The following is a 14,705-nucleotide window of genomic DNA, read 5'->3' on the forward strand; positions in this document are numbered from 1 at the left end:
TCCCTTTCAGCCTCACATGTACCATCATCTTCTGCTTATTATAGTGCCCAGTGTTCGGTCACAAGTGATCACTTCCCCTTTCTCCCTTTACCCTGCAGAGCATTGCACAAACACAAAACCAGGCCCTACCCAAAGAGTCACAGGGAGGTTGTAAGTTGTTTAAACGAGGGGTACAAACTCTTGTTAATGGGCTCAGTTTGTCTGCTCTGGTGACAAGCAGACAAACAGACCTGTGCAATAATAATAGTGATGCCTCGAAGTTTATGCTGCAGGAGGAAGGTCACAACCCAGCTTTGGCTGCTGAATGGCCTGGCAGCAAAAGTGTGATTCCTGAAACATATGGGTTGGTGACAGCCCTCTACTTGGACAGCTGGAGAGATAGTTCTGTCTCTATTACAAAAAATCTGTAGAATAAGGTGTGGAAAAGAGCTGGAGAGGGACTTTTTGCAAGGGCTTACAGTAATAGAAAAAAAAAAAGGACAATGGCTTTAAACTGAAAGAGGGTAGATACAGATTAGATATTATAAGAAATTCTTTACTATGAGTGTGGTGATACACTGGCACAGATTGCCCTGAGAAACTGTGTATGCTCCATCCCATTGGATGGGATTTGGAGCAATCTGGTCTAGTGGAAATTGTCCTTGCCCATGGCAGGGGGTTGGAACTAGATGGAGTTTAAGGTCCCTTCCCTCCCAAACCATTCTATGATTCTGTGTCTGGGGATACTTGGGCAGGTCAGACAGGAGCAGCCACCTCCTCCACTGCCCCTTAGTCCTCACCAGAAACAGCAAAAGCAAAATTACATCAACTGTTTAAGTGGCAAGAAAACAGCTGTGCCACTACGGATTGGGACAGGGTTCTTACTGTCACTTCTCTCAGCCTTCTGCTCCACATCTTCTAGATTATCTCCCCATGATGCTGATCTTCTGAAATGTCTCCTACACCATCTCTAGCAGCACATGTGTGTGCCCACCTCTGCAATTTTTCTCATTTTCCCTCGTATGCATCAGCTGAGGGACTGGTGGAGACTCAGACATGGCGCTGAGGCACTGGAGTAAGGATTAAAGGTCCAAGCATGGAGAGTCTGTCCGTCCACTTCCTCACTTCTTTCACATGGCTTCACAGGAATAACAGCCTGGAACAGCTTCCCTGGCTCAGTTATGTCCTTGGTGTTACACAGCATTGTTCCCTCGCTTCCAATAGCTGGACAAAAGCAATAAGAACATTTGCAGAACTGATAGTGAGACTGGTGGAGAATACAAATATTCACATGCATAAATACTCACATGGGCAGATGGAACACAAGACTGTTCTGTTACTGCAGCTCTCCTTTGTCATCTGGGCCTCTCTTTTTATATCTTTAAGCTGCTGTCACCTCCTGCTTGCCCTGCTGCTGCAGGTGACAAGGCCCATGCCTTGATTTTAGATGCAGAAAACTGTGGTGGTACCTTGGGGTGTCTGGAGGTGTACAGATAAAGGATCTTTTGATATCCTATGTAGATTATGCCTTTGCTACAGCCCTGCATCTAAACATTTCTGCAGAGTACACGTGGATAGGACTTGGCAGTGTTAGGTTAACAGTTGGACTTGATGATCTAAAAGTATTTTTCCAAACTAAATGATTCTGCACATGAATATGGATTTGTATGCATAAATATCTTGGGTTTGGTTATTTGTATGCCTCTAGATTAATGCACAATGGTTTCAATGCTTAGTTTTCCGGCTCTTAAAAACATGTTTTTTGCTCCCAAATTTAGCTCTTAGCCTGCATCTTATGTTACTCTCTCAGTAAATATCAAACACAGGCCAGTCCATGTAACTTTTGGTTCCAACGCATTCCTTCTGTCTCCAAACTAAAAAGAAATAACCCCTTTCACTGACACTGAAGCTAAGCTTGTGCAAGTATTCTTATTGATCCAAACTTCTGAAATGATTGGAGATGTGCCTGCTGTGGTTTAAATAATCACAGCAAGTCAATGAACTTTTCCTGACTTGACAAGTTGGATCTGAGTTAGACTGGCAGTTCATCATGGAAGTGAAATTCTACATGAATTTCAGAAGCCAAAGACATAACTCCTGAAGGGAATATATACTGCCTTAGCACCACAGTTGTTATTTAGCATTCATATCTCACTAGAACCTTGATACAGACCATGGTGAAAAGCTGTCATGCTACAACACGTCCACACCTGTAGAAGTGACAATTGCTGTCCCAAAGAGCTTAAAGATTCAAATAAAAAAGAACTAGGGGAAGAGAGGGACATTACTAGAATGGAATTATAAACCCAGAAGCACAGTCTCCATACTCAATGCTAAGTGTACTGACATTACAAAAAGTCAGGGCCCCGTGTACCTCATGACCTTCCAATTGCAATATGGAGCTGATTCCCTGTTACTGAACATGCAATGGCCTAAGAAATAACATGAATTAAGAGTTTGTGCAGTGACATTTTTAAACGTTCGCTGACTTTTAGGGAAAGCCCACAATGAATATTAAACAAGCCCCTGTGATTCCCAGGGCTGGTTGGTAGGACCTGACTTTCTTGGTTATGTGCGGTGACCTTTCAAATTCATTTTTGTCACTGCACGATTCCTCTGGTTCTTCAGCACTCTGGGACTTCAAGAGATTTAAGTCCCTTCTGCTCCTACTAAACGGAGCCCTGAATTCCCTCACCTGGAAAAGGACTTTTGACTAATGCCACTGTGCATGGAAGAGTGCTCAGAAATTGCAAGAGCATTTGAGTGCAAACCAGAGGCACCAATGAAAAGAATTGCTGGTTTCAATTGTTACTACTGAGCATTGAGTGTTACAGCAGCTTGATGACTTAAACAACACCCAGATTAAATCCAAATCTGCAAGGCTGTACAGAAAGATAAAACACAAAGCCTTCTTATCACTGAAGTCCCACTTAAGCCCTCAAGTACAACTCGCCTCCTATGTGTGGGACCCTCTATAATGAAGGTATTTAATTTCAGGGCATGTTTGAGGTTTTTCTTACATATTCTGAAGGAAATCATAGGATCAACCACTTGGGATCAGAAGGTAGAAAATAAATTTTAGTTTTGTTTTTCCTCTGCATCTTTTGTTTCTCCTCTCATTAGCAGCAGTGCTGAGCAGGCTTCCAGTCACCTAATCTTCTCTGAGAGCTCTCTCTAAGAATCAGACAAAGCTGGAGGTAAAAAATGATTCATATACAATTGTGTTTGTCATTGTCTGGAAAGCAAATCGTTCAAATCCACCAGAGACAAAATAGCCTGAGCTGACACCGTGATGACCTGCTTTTAATGATAAATGAATGCTTCAGGACTGGGCATTTGGGGTAAATGTGTGAGGTCCCCGCAGCACAGCTAGGAGATATCCTTTGGGAAAGGATACTCTGGAGTCTTTTCACCCTTCAGGGCCTGACCTTCTCCAAACAGATGTGACTAGATCATGAAATAGTACCATGGCTTTCATTTGTTACCAACACACAACAAGAGCACTGAAGAACAGAGAACCATTAAGACTAGAAAAGACCTCTAAGATCATCAAGTCCAACTTTCAATGAAGCAGCCCAGGATTTGTTTCATGCCAGGCATCCAGAAGACTTGAAACCAGTTGTTAGGTTATCCCAAGGTTGCATTTTTGTTGCTGTAGTGACAAGTACAATATACAAAGACTGTGATCTAATGCACAGTTACTGACTTCAGCCTTTCCTCCCCCACATCTCTGCTGTCACAGAGCAGCTCCCTGAAATAGCTACAAAGAGCTTGTTTCAGCTGAGCTCAGGTATTTCCGTACTGTATGGAAATACTGTGAGGGAACAGCACTGGCATCCCCAAAACCAAGCCCTGTGAGGCAACATCCTCTGTGTTCACACCTCCCCACGGCAAGTGTCCCCTCTGTGTGCTGCCCCAAATCATCACCGTGCTGTGCATGAGCTCTTCCTGTCCCTCCCTCAAAGCCCTCTCCTCTTCCCACACTTCATGGCTTAGACAGGTCACTGAAGGTCACCTACAGCACCAACCTGTCCTTAATTTCTTTCCCTTTTTTCTCCTCTGGTCTCCTAACATGAGTGTGGAGTTTTTGATTCTTCTGACAACCCTGCCATACCCCTTGACCACAGAGAACATGAGTGTCACACCAAGTTAGAGTTATGCTTCTAAGGGGTTGATGGAGTGGCCTTCAGCCATTCATAGGAAAATAGTAATGAACAGTGAGCACACAGCCAAGCCACAGCCATGAAATACTGGGGTTCTCCCTTTTATTTCTTGTTTTGCTGAAATCCCATTTCTAATCCTGCTACCGATGCTTCCCACACTTGGCTACCTAAGTGAGTTTTAACCAGTTGACTGTTGCCAGTGTCAGTAAGAGAGGGTTGTTGCTTATCTTACCTTCAGATATCTTCCTGAAGTTCTATTTGCTCAGGACATTGCTCCAAGTACCTCCTCCTGATCCTAGCTGAGACCTCTGGATCATCTAGCTCTGAGGACCGGCTCTCCTGGTTGCCAGAGGTGGCTTGAGGGCACTTGGTTTTCACAGGGAAGCTGACCATTTGACACCATTTTATTTTGTTCTTTTCCATGTTGCTGAAAATTGAGTCCATCATGTTTCCTGCTGGGTGTCCTAGAGCAGAAGTTATTGATGTGAAAAGTATCCTGGACACCCAGAGTCTTGCAGGGAATGGAGGTTACTGTGGAAAGTCATAATTTTGAGAATGTTATGGCCACAATAGAAGGGATCACAGAACGACAGAATCCCAGAATCAATTAGGTTGGAAAAGACCTCTGAGATCATTGAGTCCAACCTACGACTGAACACCACCTTGTCAACACAGAATCAATGAATGCAGAACCACAGAATCAATTAACATAGAATCACAAAATCAATTAAGGTAGAATCACAGAATCAATTAACACAGAATCAGAGAATCAGTTAAAATGTGTGGCATTGTGATGTGACAATGGTTCCCTTACCCAGACCCTGGTGTGTTTCCATCAGCCAGCCCTGATGGTAAATGCGCTCACATCAGACTTTCACAGCGCAGACAAGAAAGTACTTTGACCTTTCCCCTTAACCACTAAAAGAAAGCAAGGCAGCAAACCCACTCCTCACCCAAAATATTTACCACACGGAGGTCAGGTTTGAAATGTTACCATCACCAGCCTCTGCTCACCCTCATTTACGTTAATTCTGCAGCAGAGAACGATTTCTGGGAAATTTAGGAGCTCACACGTCTCAGCACCCAACTGAACAACTAATTACTAGCAAAATTTCACTGGGAAACAACACTGTCTGCTGGCGTCCTTGTTTCTTGTGAATTGGCCAGTTCACAAGAATTAGCAGGCGAGCTCAGCTGAGAAACAGAGAGAGAAATCAGAGAAAAAAATAATGACCTTCGCAGGACATCTTTGGCTCACACCTGCTCATGAGGAGGTTGCAGAGGAGAGGTAAAACATACAGAAGCAGCTGGGGTTTGGATGGGTGGTCCCAGATAGGGAGTGGCTCTGGCAAACAAAGCGCAGGAGTAGATCAGTGCTCATTTTGCAGCATCGAGGAGGTGCCTCAGCACACAGTGGAGTAGAAGGATGGAAGTGGAGCAAGGGGCTGCTCAGCATCCCCGTGTTGGGTTGGGAGGGAGGCAGAGTGGGCTGAGTCCCGGTCAGCAGGCTCAGCCCAGCACACTTTCCAAACTGTTTCAGTTTCACAGCCCCATTTCCTAAACCACTGAAGACTTCTTTCAAAGCCTTTCTTGGAAAAAGCAGTACTGTGGTCGTGAAGACCCCTAATGAGTATCTGATATCAATTTGGTGAAGGAGTCTGCGTGGTGCTTACCTCTTCACCAGTGTCTGTGTGTGCATCTACCAGCTACTACTGCAGTTCCTGCAGTTTTTCCCACGATAAATCAGATCTTCCTTTGCCTAAATCTTCACCACCTGGAGCAGCTTCCATCATTCTTTATGCAGAGGGTGATGAGGCACTGGAACAGGTTGTCCAGAGAAGCTGTGGCTGCCCCATCCCTGGAAGTGTTCAAGGTCAGGTTGGAAGGGGCTCTGAGCAACCTGGTCTAGTGGAAGGTGTCCCTGCCCATGGCAGGGGGTTGGAACTAGATGATATTTAAGGTCCCTCCCAGACCAAACTATTCCATGATTCTAGGATTCCATGATTCTGTGATTAACTCATGCCATACCTCAGGAAACATAACGGGACAAGTCTCCATCTTCTCCTCTGCCAGGTCTGACCTGTCAGTTTTCACTACATGCCTTCTAGACATATCCAAGTGCAAAAGACCCCTTGAAACAAGGTGTCTGGGGACTCATAATGTGGGATATGCAACTGGTTACCCAAGAGCCAGACATTGCCCTTCTGTGTCTCTAGGCTCCAGCCCCTTGCCTATAAAAGAGGGAAGGCTGTTCCTTTTTAGTGCATAGTAAGGATAAATACATTAAAAACTGGAAGATATTAATAGTAGATGTGAAAACCTTTGGTCTTGCCTCAAACAACCTGTTCTGTTGGGCTTTCCCCATCCAGGTTATCCATTTGCTCTTAGGAGCTGGCCCCTTTCAGGACCCAGCACAAGAAGTTTCTGTACTGGACACTCAGCACTTTTGCAGTGTGATAAACTGCTTTGACTTACTGCAGTGTATAACTCAGAACCAAAGTTATCAAGCAAAACCTCTCAGCTCCTCACCATTACAGAGATGGTAGTCATTTGAGATCCAAATTTTTGTTAGCATTATGGTGTCTTGTTGCTCTTTCTGGTAAACTATTTTAACTGCACGTCTGTTGAAATGGCACAGATAATAATAAAAATGAAAAACATTATTGGATTCCTGAGAGAAAGTTTTAAACCTGTTGTGAGCACACGATCACCAGATCAAATGTAAGAGCCCTTGCCACCTATCAGTTTGAAGGAGGTGACTGTGTCTCCAAGGAGAACATCTGTCCCACCTCAACAAGCTTCATCAGCATCTTCCAGCCATGGTGCTTATTTCAGGTTTCAGTTTAAATATTGGCACAGACCTCAGTCGTGGGAGGACACCATGGTGTGAATTCTCAGCAGCAAGGCTCAAAACTCAGACATCCAGATCCAAAACTGAAAAAAAAAAAAAAAATCAACCTTCCAGTCATCTTGCCTTTAGAGTACCCTCTAAAGGGGTACAAATTTCTGTGCTAAATACCAATGAGGGTTAAAAGAGAAATGTTAGCATACTTGAAATCTTACTGATCTCTTGATGTCTGTGACCTCAATGACTTCTGCTAATCCCAAATGAGTTTAAAATAAAATGTCTTTTAACTGGCAAAACAGTAAATACAGGGGATATATAAATACATAATGGAAAGAGCCCAATGTCATTTGCTTGCTCAAAGAGGTCGTGGGCTCTCCATCCTTGAAGGCATTCAAAAGGTTTTGGACATGGTCCTGGGCAACCAGGTCTGTGTGGGCCTGCTTGAGTAAAGAGGTTGGACAAGACTTCCAGAGGCCCCTTCCAACATCAACTATTGTGTGATTTTTAAGCTGACTTTTGACTGTTGACTTTGCTTCAGATTTCCCTGTGCAATTTTTAATGTTATCAGAGGGGCTTGGAATGGCAGATTGTGTGTGCCAGTGGTCCTGCAACCTCCAAACCAGGCAGTTTGTCTCCAAGGGTGGTCCACAACTGATATCCAGGAAGGGGAACACTACAAGCTTGGAGCTGGCTTTCCATGATCCCCATTTCAGGGAGAATTACTAAAGATGGTGTCTCTGTGCAGAAGCCAGTGAAGAGGTATTGCTTTCACACAAGCAATGGGGGACTGATGTCCAGGACAGGAGAAGAGCTTTTAATCACAAGCAACTTTGTATTTTCCTATCAGGTTCAAAGCAGCACACACCTTTCCTGCAGGGTCAGCTAGAGTGTGTGGTCACACATCATGAATCTTTTGCCTATAGGGAAGTTTTCACCCACTCCTATCCCCCCACCATCTACCTGACCTCTTCCCCACCACCACTCTGATTACTCAGCCCTTCATGGGTCCATTTACTGTGAAAATGATGCCTGTTACAGGCAAAGGGTAACCCCTTTTTTCGTTTGGGTTTTGTTGGTTGGTTTGTTGGGTTTTTTTCCTTTTTCAGTTTTGCTTTGCTGGTTTTTCTTAAATCCAACCTGTTTTGTTGCTCTGGCTGAGAGCACGATGAGGTGATCAGTTGAGTCAGCAAAGTGAGAAAGCATAACCTGGAATAGGGAGGCAGGAGACAAGCAGGAGACAGGCAGAGTGTGGGAACCAGCAGGTGAGGGCAGGCAGTGGCTTTGCCTCCCTCAAACTATGCACTAATATGTGCTTTATACATCTGCTTAAATTGATTATTTTGAATGCTGCCGACAAACCTTAGCATTGAGCCCAAAATGACTGAACACAGACTGAGGAAAAGCTTTGAAACGTTATAAAATCACAGCTGGGCAAACTCTGTGGACTGGGAACACATTTAGCAGTATCTGTTTGGTTGATCCTTAGTATGAGACTAACAACTTTTTAAATTACTGCAACACCACCAGCGACAGGACCAACATCACAGTTGATTTATTTCTCTTTATAGCTTGAAAGAGGCAACAAGAGTCTCCAGTCAAGTTGTTCCAAGGAAGTAAAATCAGGTGTGACCCTGCAGAAAGATTCTCCCACAATTACTCAAGGTTTCCTGGTGAAGCCTGGGGGATGTGCACCGTCACACAGCGTTTTGCAAGCGGTTTGATTTGCTCACTGCATTTCCTGTCCTCTTCTGGGGGAGCCCAGGGAACTCCCGGGCTGGAAATGTGTAACAACCAGCTGGACAGACATCTCATGGGAATGGGTGGTTCAGGGTGGGGGGAGGACTCACTGTATGGTAGACAGGATAAAGTGACCTCTCTGCTCCTTTCTAAACCCTTTTTTTCATGACTAGTATAGGAGATTGAAATGTAAACCTTGTGGTAACGTGCAGTGCACACTTTGGGCAGAAATGGAAACATGGGGGGGGGGGGGAACAAAAATACCGAAAAACTGAAAATAACGTCCCCTGCTATATTTTCTTCTTTATTTTTAAAATGCATTGACTCATTAACTGAGTTTCAGTGAATTCAAAGCAAAGACAAAGAAGAATATTATATTTTCCTTTGCAGCAGTTATTAAATATGTTCCCTTTTAGTTCCCCCCCACATCTCCTTTGATAATAAATTGCAAACAACTATCCTTAAAAAAACAAACAACAGAGATCAAATATTTTGAGAATTAAACTCTTCAGAAAGGCCCATTGCCCAGGCAAAACACTCAATCAGTTTGTCTTTTTTTTTTTTTTTTTTTTTTTTACTGAAAATGTGGGTGGTTTTCAAATACAGGAAAGAAAACACAATGGGCTTGTGGTGATATTTTCCACCAGAAAGATGCAGCTTTAAGGGCTTTTGGTTTCCAGATACCTACACCCACTGGAGTGGCCTCATCTGTTGTAGAAGGCGATGCCTGATTAGTTGTACAAGTCAAGTTAAATGACAATAACAATACAGAGCAGCCGGTGTGTGTTTCAGTGGAAGCTCTGTGTCAGCTGGGTAATTATCCTGTGTCTGGCTAATTAATATGGCAGCTGCCTCCCAGACCACAGTGCTGTTGCTTTCATATATGAAAAAAAAAAAGCAACTGTGGAAAAAAGAAGTGGAAAGAAGTGGAAAAACTGTTCTCCATATCCCTGGTGGACAGGATATGGTAGAAGACGTCCCTGCTCGTTGCAGGGGGTTTAGACTAGATGGTCTTTAAAGATCCTTTCTTATCTAAGCCATTCTGAAATTCTGTGATCACACAACAAGAAGTAAGCTTAAATTCCAGCAAGGAAGGTTTAGGTTACACGTGAAGGGCAGTGAAGGAAAATTTTGGGACAGGATGTGGCAAGCAGGTGTGGAGCTGTTACCAGAGTGACAAGATGGGTTAATGCTCCTTTAGAAAGGTCTTGTGTTGATTTTCCCTTGCAGCACAGGCTGGAATCCTTGCCTTGTCTTGTCAAGGATTTTTCCTGATCTGAGACCTTGTTGTTGCACAGTCAAATGTTTTTCTGGAGGGGGAAACAGACCAAAACCTTTTTCTGCCAAACTGGGGCTAAGTGGCTGGATGCACTGTTTGGTGCATGATACACAGAAACTGATCCTGAGCCTAAATATTTACACATCTGCAAAATTTCCCTGTAGGCAAAGTGATCCTCATGTAACAGGCTCTGTCCTCCAGATTGTAGAATGCTAGGATGGTTTGGGTTGGAAGGGACCTTAAGACCACCTAGTTCCATCCACCTTGCTGCCTTGGGCAGGGGCACCTTCCACTAGAACAGGTTACTCAGAGCCTCATCCAACTTGGCCTTGAACACCTCCAGGGATGGAATCTGATCTGTGGCGGGGAAAGCAATATCCAAAGGGGCAGGGAATGGGGGAGAGACCATGGGACTGCAACCCAGCTGTGGATATGCCACTACAATGCCCAAAGCTTGCACTCAGCCTAACTGCAGATGGATACGATGGTCCTCCAAGCATCACATTCCTGTGCAAACTTTAGCAACAGCATCAGCAACCAGTGGAGTTGAAAACTGAAGCCTGGGATGGGAATACATAGGGTTTTTATTATCTACAGCTCACCTTCTCTTGGGGTGGAAGAGTCTCTTCTGTATGCTTGCAGTATCAACCCAGTATAATGGACTCTGATGTAGACAGGAAGGGTGGATGTGTAAGCTAACAGTGTGTGAGCAATTAAATGCAAAATCATCTGCCTCATGAAATGTCTTTTTCTCTCCTGCTGGTAACAGGAGTAGGTATTATAGTCAGTTCCAATTGTTCCAGAAAATAGGAAAGAACCACTCTTTGAAACAGCATTTCCCCTGATTTCCAAAATCCCAGCAGCCTTTCCCTTTGCCTTGCCTTGCCTCCCTTTTCCTTATTTTAATGCATACTTTACATTTTAGAGATCAGCATCTAGGGTAAAATGATCACAATGGTATTCAAAGAACCATCCCAGCCTGTTCAAAGTTAACTCTTACAGGTCCTAAAATTTCTGAACACCTCATTTGGGTCATCTCAAAGAAAACATCTTTTACTGGTGTAAAAAGGTCTGGCTGGTGTCATGTTCTGCACCTGTAATTGCGCATTGACCTTAAGGGAAACACTATTTGAGGTTCTTCACCAGAGCTTTTGGGGACACAGAAAATACCTGAATGTGGCCTTGTGTCTTCTGCATGTCAGGGGAGTGAAGGACATCTTAGGTCTCCTTGCTATAGATGTGGTCATATTTATTTGCCTGCTGGCAGCAATGAAGTCCATACAGAGCTGGTGTGGTCCAGAAGGATGGGGGGATTTACCAGTGTCTTCTCCAAAACCCCTTGGCACCCACATTTCTGGGCTTCTCTTTCCTTATTCTGTCTCCTCTCTCAGGTTCCCAGGCCAGTTTCCTGCTCCATATCCACCTGTCCACAAGCCCCAGCATCACACTGCTGTGCTGTAATCCTACTGCACAGGACGAAGCCACAGGAGCTGAGAAGGTCTCCCAGGGAATGTCCTGGGCAAACCCCATCTCTGACACTCTTAAGCCCCGAGCAGGATGCACCAAACAGGCACCACTTCCACCTGGCCTTTCATACAACAACCTGGTCCAAGGCTGGACTTGCCTGGAACAGAGTCGTTTCAATCACCCAAGGCCAACAGCGTAACAGGATGAGACAGATGAATGTGGAAAAACTTCCCTGTTGACATACCCTGTGCACCCATCAGCAAACCTCCCCGTCTAGCCACGACGACAGGGCTCTGCAGCCTGCAAAAAAATTCAGGTGGTCCTACTTATTTCATTATTTTGGATGCGCATTTCTCTGCAGCCACGGTTTCCCGGAGCCACGGGAGCACCCCGTGCGTCCCATCCTAAGGCAGGGTCCTGTGCAGGACTGGACACGATGCTCAACTCCAACCCTCAGGATCGGTACGTTTCGGGAGCAAACAGGAGAGGAGACCGGGGGACACGGGGGCGGGGAGGGGGCTGCGGCCGGGCGCGGAGCGGGGTGGTGCCGAGGAGGAGGAGGAGGAAGGGGAGGAAGAGGCGGCGAGGGCAGCCCCGGCAGTGGCGACGGGCGGCCCGGGGTGCGCTGGTTCCCTGCGGGGGCGGCGGGCAGCGCCGAGCCGGGCTGAGCCGAGAGGAGCTGAGCTGAGCCGAGAGGAGCTGAGCCGAGTCGAGAGGAGCTTAGCCGAGTAATGCCGAGCTGAGCCGAGTCGGCTGTGCCGGGCGTAGCTCAGCAAAGCTGGGCTGAACCGAGCCGAGCTCTCAGAGCCGGACGGGACGAGGCTCAAGCCAAGCCGCGCTCAACTGAACGAGGCTGCGCCGAGCCGAGCTGAACTGAGCCGAACCGGACTGAGCTGAGCCGAGCTGAGCCGAAACGGGCTGATCCGAGCTGATCCGAGCCGCCCTGCGCTGCGTGGGCAGCAGGTACCGCCGGCGGAGCGGAGCGGGATGCGCGGGGGATGCGCGGGCGGGACCGGGCAGGGCGTCGTGCTGCGGGAAGATGTGCCGGGGGCGAGTGCGGAGCTGGTGGGACCCTCGGAGTGGGATGCAGCAGCACCGAGAAAGTTTGGGGCAATGCTTGCTGCTGTCGGCATTACATTGTACCCGGACACTGCTCCAGTCATCAGTTCTTCTTCTATTGTGGGATATTTTAAACCTGACAACTTGACATTTATCCAGAGAGTTCTTTTTCATTATTTTACTTTTTTTTTTTTCCTAAATAAGAGTCTAAATTACTTTCAGGTTCTACACCTGATGCATTTAGGGATTGTCTGTGGTTTCACCATCACATTTTCCTGCCTTTAAAAAAACATTGTTGATTTCTCCCGGGTACCTTCATGGAACAGAGGGGAAAGTGAGAAACACAATTAAAACCGACCGTAAACAAAGTGTTATTCAATGAACAAACTGGGGAAAATAGAGAGGGAAAATACTTTCCCCTTCTGGGTTCAGTGGTGCTTCGTAGGTGTTTCTTGGTTACAACAGTATGTGATGAGACAGCAGATAGAAGTCTAGCTTTAGAGGCGATGTTGTATCTCAGCAGCTGGATATATAATTTTTGGATCGAGTTTGTAAAGTTTTACAAACAAGAGCTGTGATAAGTTGGAAAGCAGATTTGAGCGGTAAAGAGAAAGGAGCTGCCCTCCGTCCCTCCTCCGCTCCGTAGTGTTTGAGCTGCATTTCCTTCTGAAGGAGGGGACTCGGAGACCCAGCCCGGCTGCTTGAAACCTGGGCTGTGTTCCCTGCATGCGCATTGAATGCTAATGAAGTTACACTCTTGGGTGTAATCGGACCCTTTTTAATAGCAACTCCAAGGCAAGTAACTGACTTCTCTGCTGTACTTCAGTCTCCAGTAGTGTGATACTTTTCGCAGCGGGAGGGGAAAGCTTTCTACGGGCTGAGTTTTTAATTTCCACCGATGAAAGAACAGTAGCAAAAAAAACCGACTTCAGCAGCTGAGAGCCACTCAATTGAGTCATGCTAACAGCAGATTATTTAGTAGGGTTACTAGGGCAGGAAGAGATAAAGTTTCACTGAACTTGCTATTAAAAAAAAAAAAAAGGCGGGGGGAGAAGCAGAACTATTTGCAGTGAATAGGGCAATGTTCAGACTTTTGTATCTTTAAACAGCCAAGTCCTTGAGGCCCTGGACATGTGGGTTTTTATGTTTCTTTTCTTTTTGATTGAAGAAAGGACTCCACATTTCCATTGAGGCCACCAGGCATTCCGAGTTTCTGGGGAATGTGCTTTGGGAGCTGAGTTGAGGGACCAGCAAAGAGCACCTCCAAGGAGGTTCTGTCCCACCTGGTTGTGGTGGAGTGGGGCTGCATTCAGCTGGAAGTATCAGATGGCCTCCTGGAGTTCACGGGTCTGCTGTTCCCTAAACACTTGGCATCAGAGTTGAATCGAAATCCCAGTGTGGGCTCCATGTTGTTGCCTCTGTCTCTTTTTTGGTGTGTAGGCTGGACATGAGACTTTGATGTCTACCAGCCTTCACTTGCCAAGGCTCCCTGAGCCATGCTGACCTCCTCATTTCCCTCACATGACTTTTTAGCCAGTCCCTGTGAGGACACATGATGAATGAAGCAAGTTATGCTCAGCCTGTGCAGAGGTTTTGGTCTGGAAAGACTCCCTGATTTAAGATGATGCCACAGTTGCAGTGGTATGGGCAACACAGAGTTTAGTTAGACTTTCTCTCCACTTCTACAAGTCTTTTTGGATTTTTCTCAAAACCCTATTAAAGATTCAGATGTCCCTCCTGAATCTCCATCCTGCAGCTCAGCAGCCACCTGTGCCCTGGCTGGTTTTGTAGTCATTGCTACGCTGGGGAAACCTTTTCATGTTTTTTCACATCTAGGAGAGCTGTGAGCAGAGGGTTATGACATTGCCAGAGTGGAGCTCTTTTTTTTTTTTTTTTTTTAACTGCCTCAGGTGTGTTGTCTTTCAAAGAAAATCAATTGATTGACTCTCAGAGCTTCTCACAGGTCCAGCCTCACTATCCCATCAGAGGTGGAGAGGCTCAAAGGAAAGGCTTAGAGGGAGAGATGAGGAAGGAGGGATGGAGAGAACAAGAGCAGCAGCTTAGATTCCCCTTGGGATCTTTTCCAGGTTAGTCTTTGTATATCCTCCCACTTTTGTTCTGCAGGAAGTGATATGGTGAATATAACTTCTGATGGCAACTTTTTGGTTTCTTC

General features: G+C 45.7%; 1 protein-coding gene across 2 annotated transcripts in view; it reads left to right on the plus strand.

The window, feature by feature from the left end:
- The first annotated feature begins 12,191 nt into the window (after positions 1-12,191).
- PRKCQ (protein kinase C theta) overlaps positions 12,192-14,705 on the plus strand; it is a 59,527-nt gene continuing 57,013 nt past the window's right edge. The window contains exons 1-2 of one of the 2 annotated variants that reach the window (XM_027639827.1): positions 12,192-12,436; positions 14,496-14,619. The gene's annotated coding sequence lies outside the window, so the exon portion shown is untranslated. The remainder of the gene's footprint in view (positions 12,437-14,495; positions 14,620-14,705) is intronic. The other variant, XM_027639828.1, reaches the window with a different exon arrangement.

This window comes from Corapipo altera, unplaced genomic scaffold (genome assembly GCF_003945725.1).
Source record: "Corapipo altera isolate COAL_440 unplaced genomic scaffold, ASM394572v1 1b, whole genome shotgun sequence".
Lineage (NCBI taxonomy): Eukaryota > Metazoa > Chordata > Aves > Passeriformes > Pipridae > Corapipo > Corapipo altera.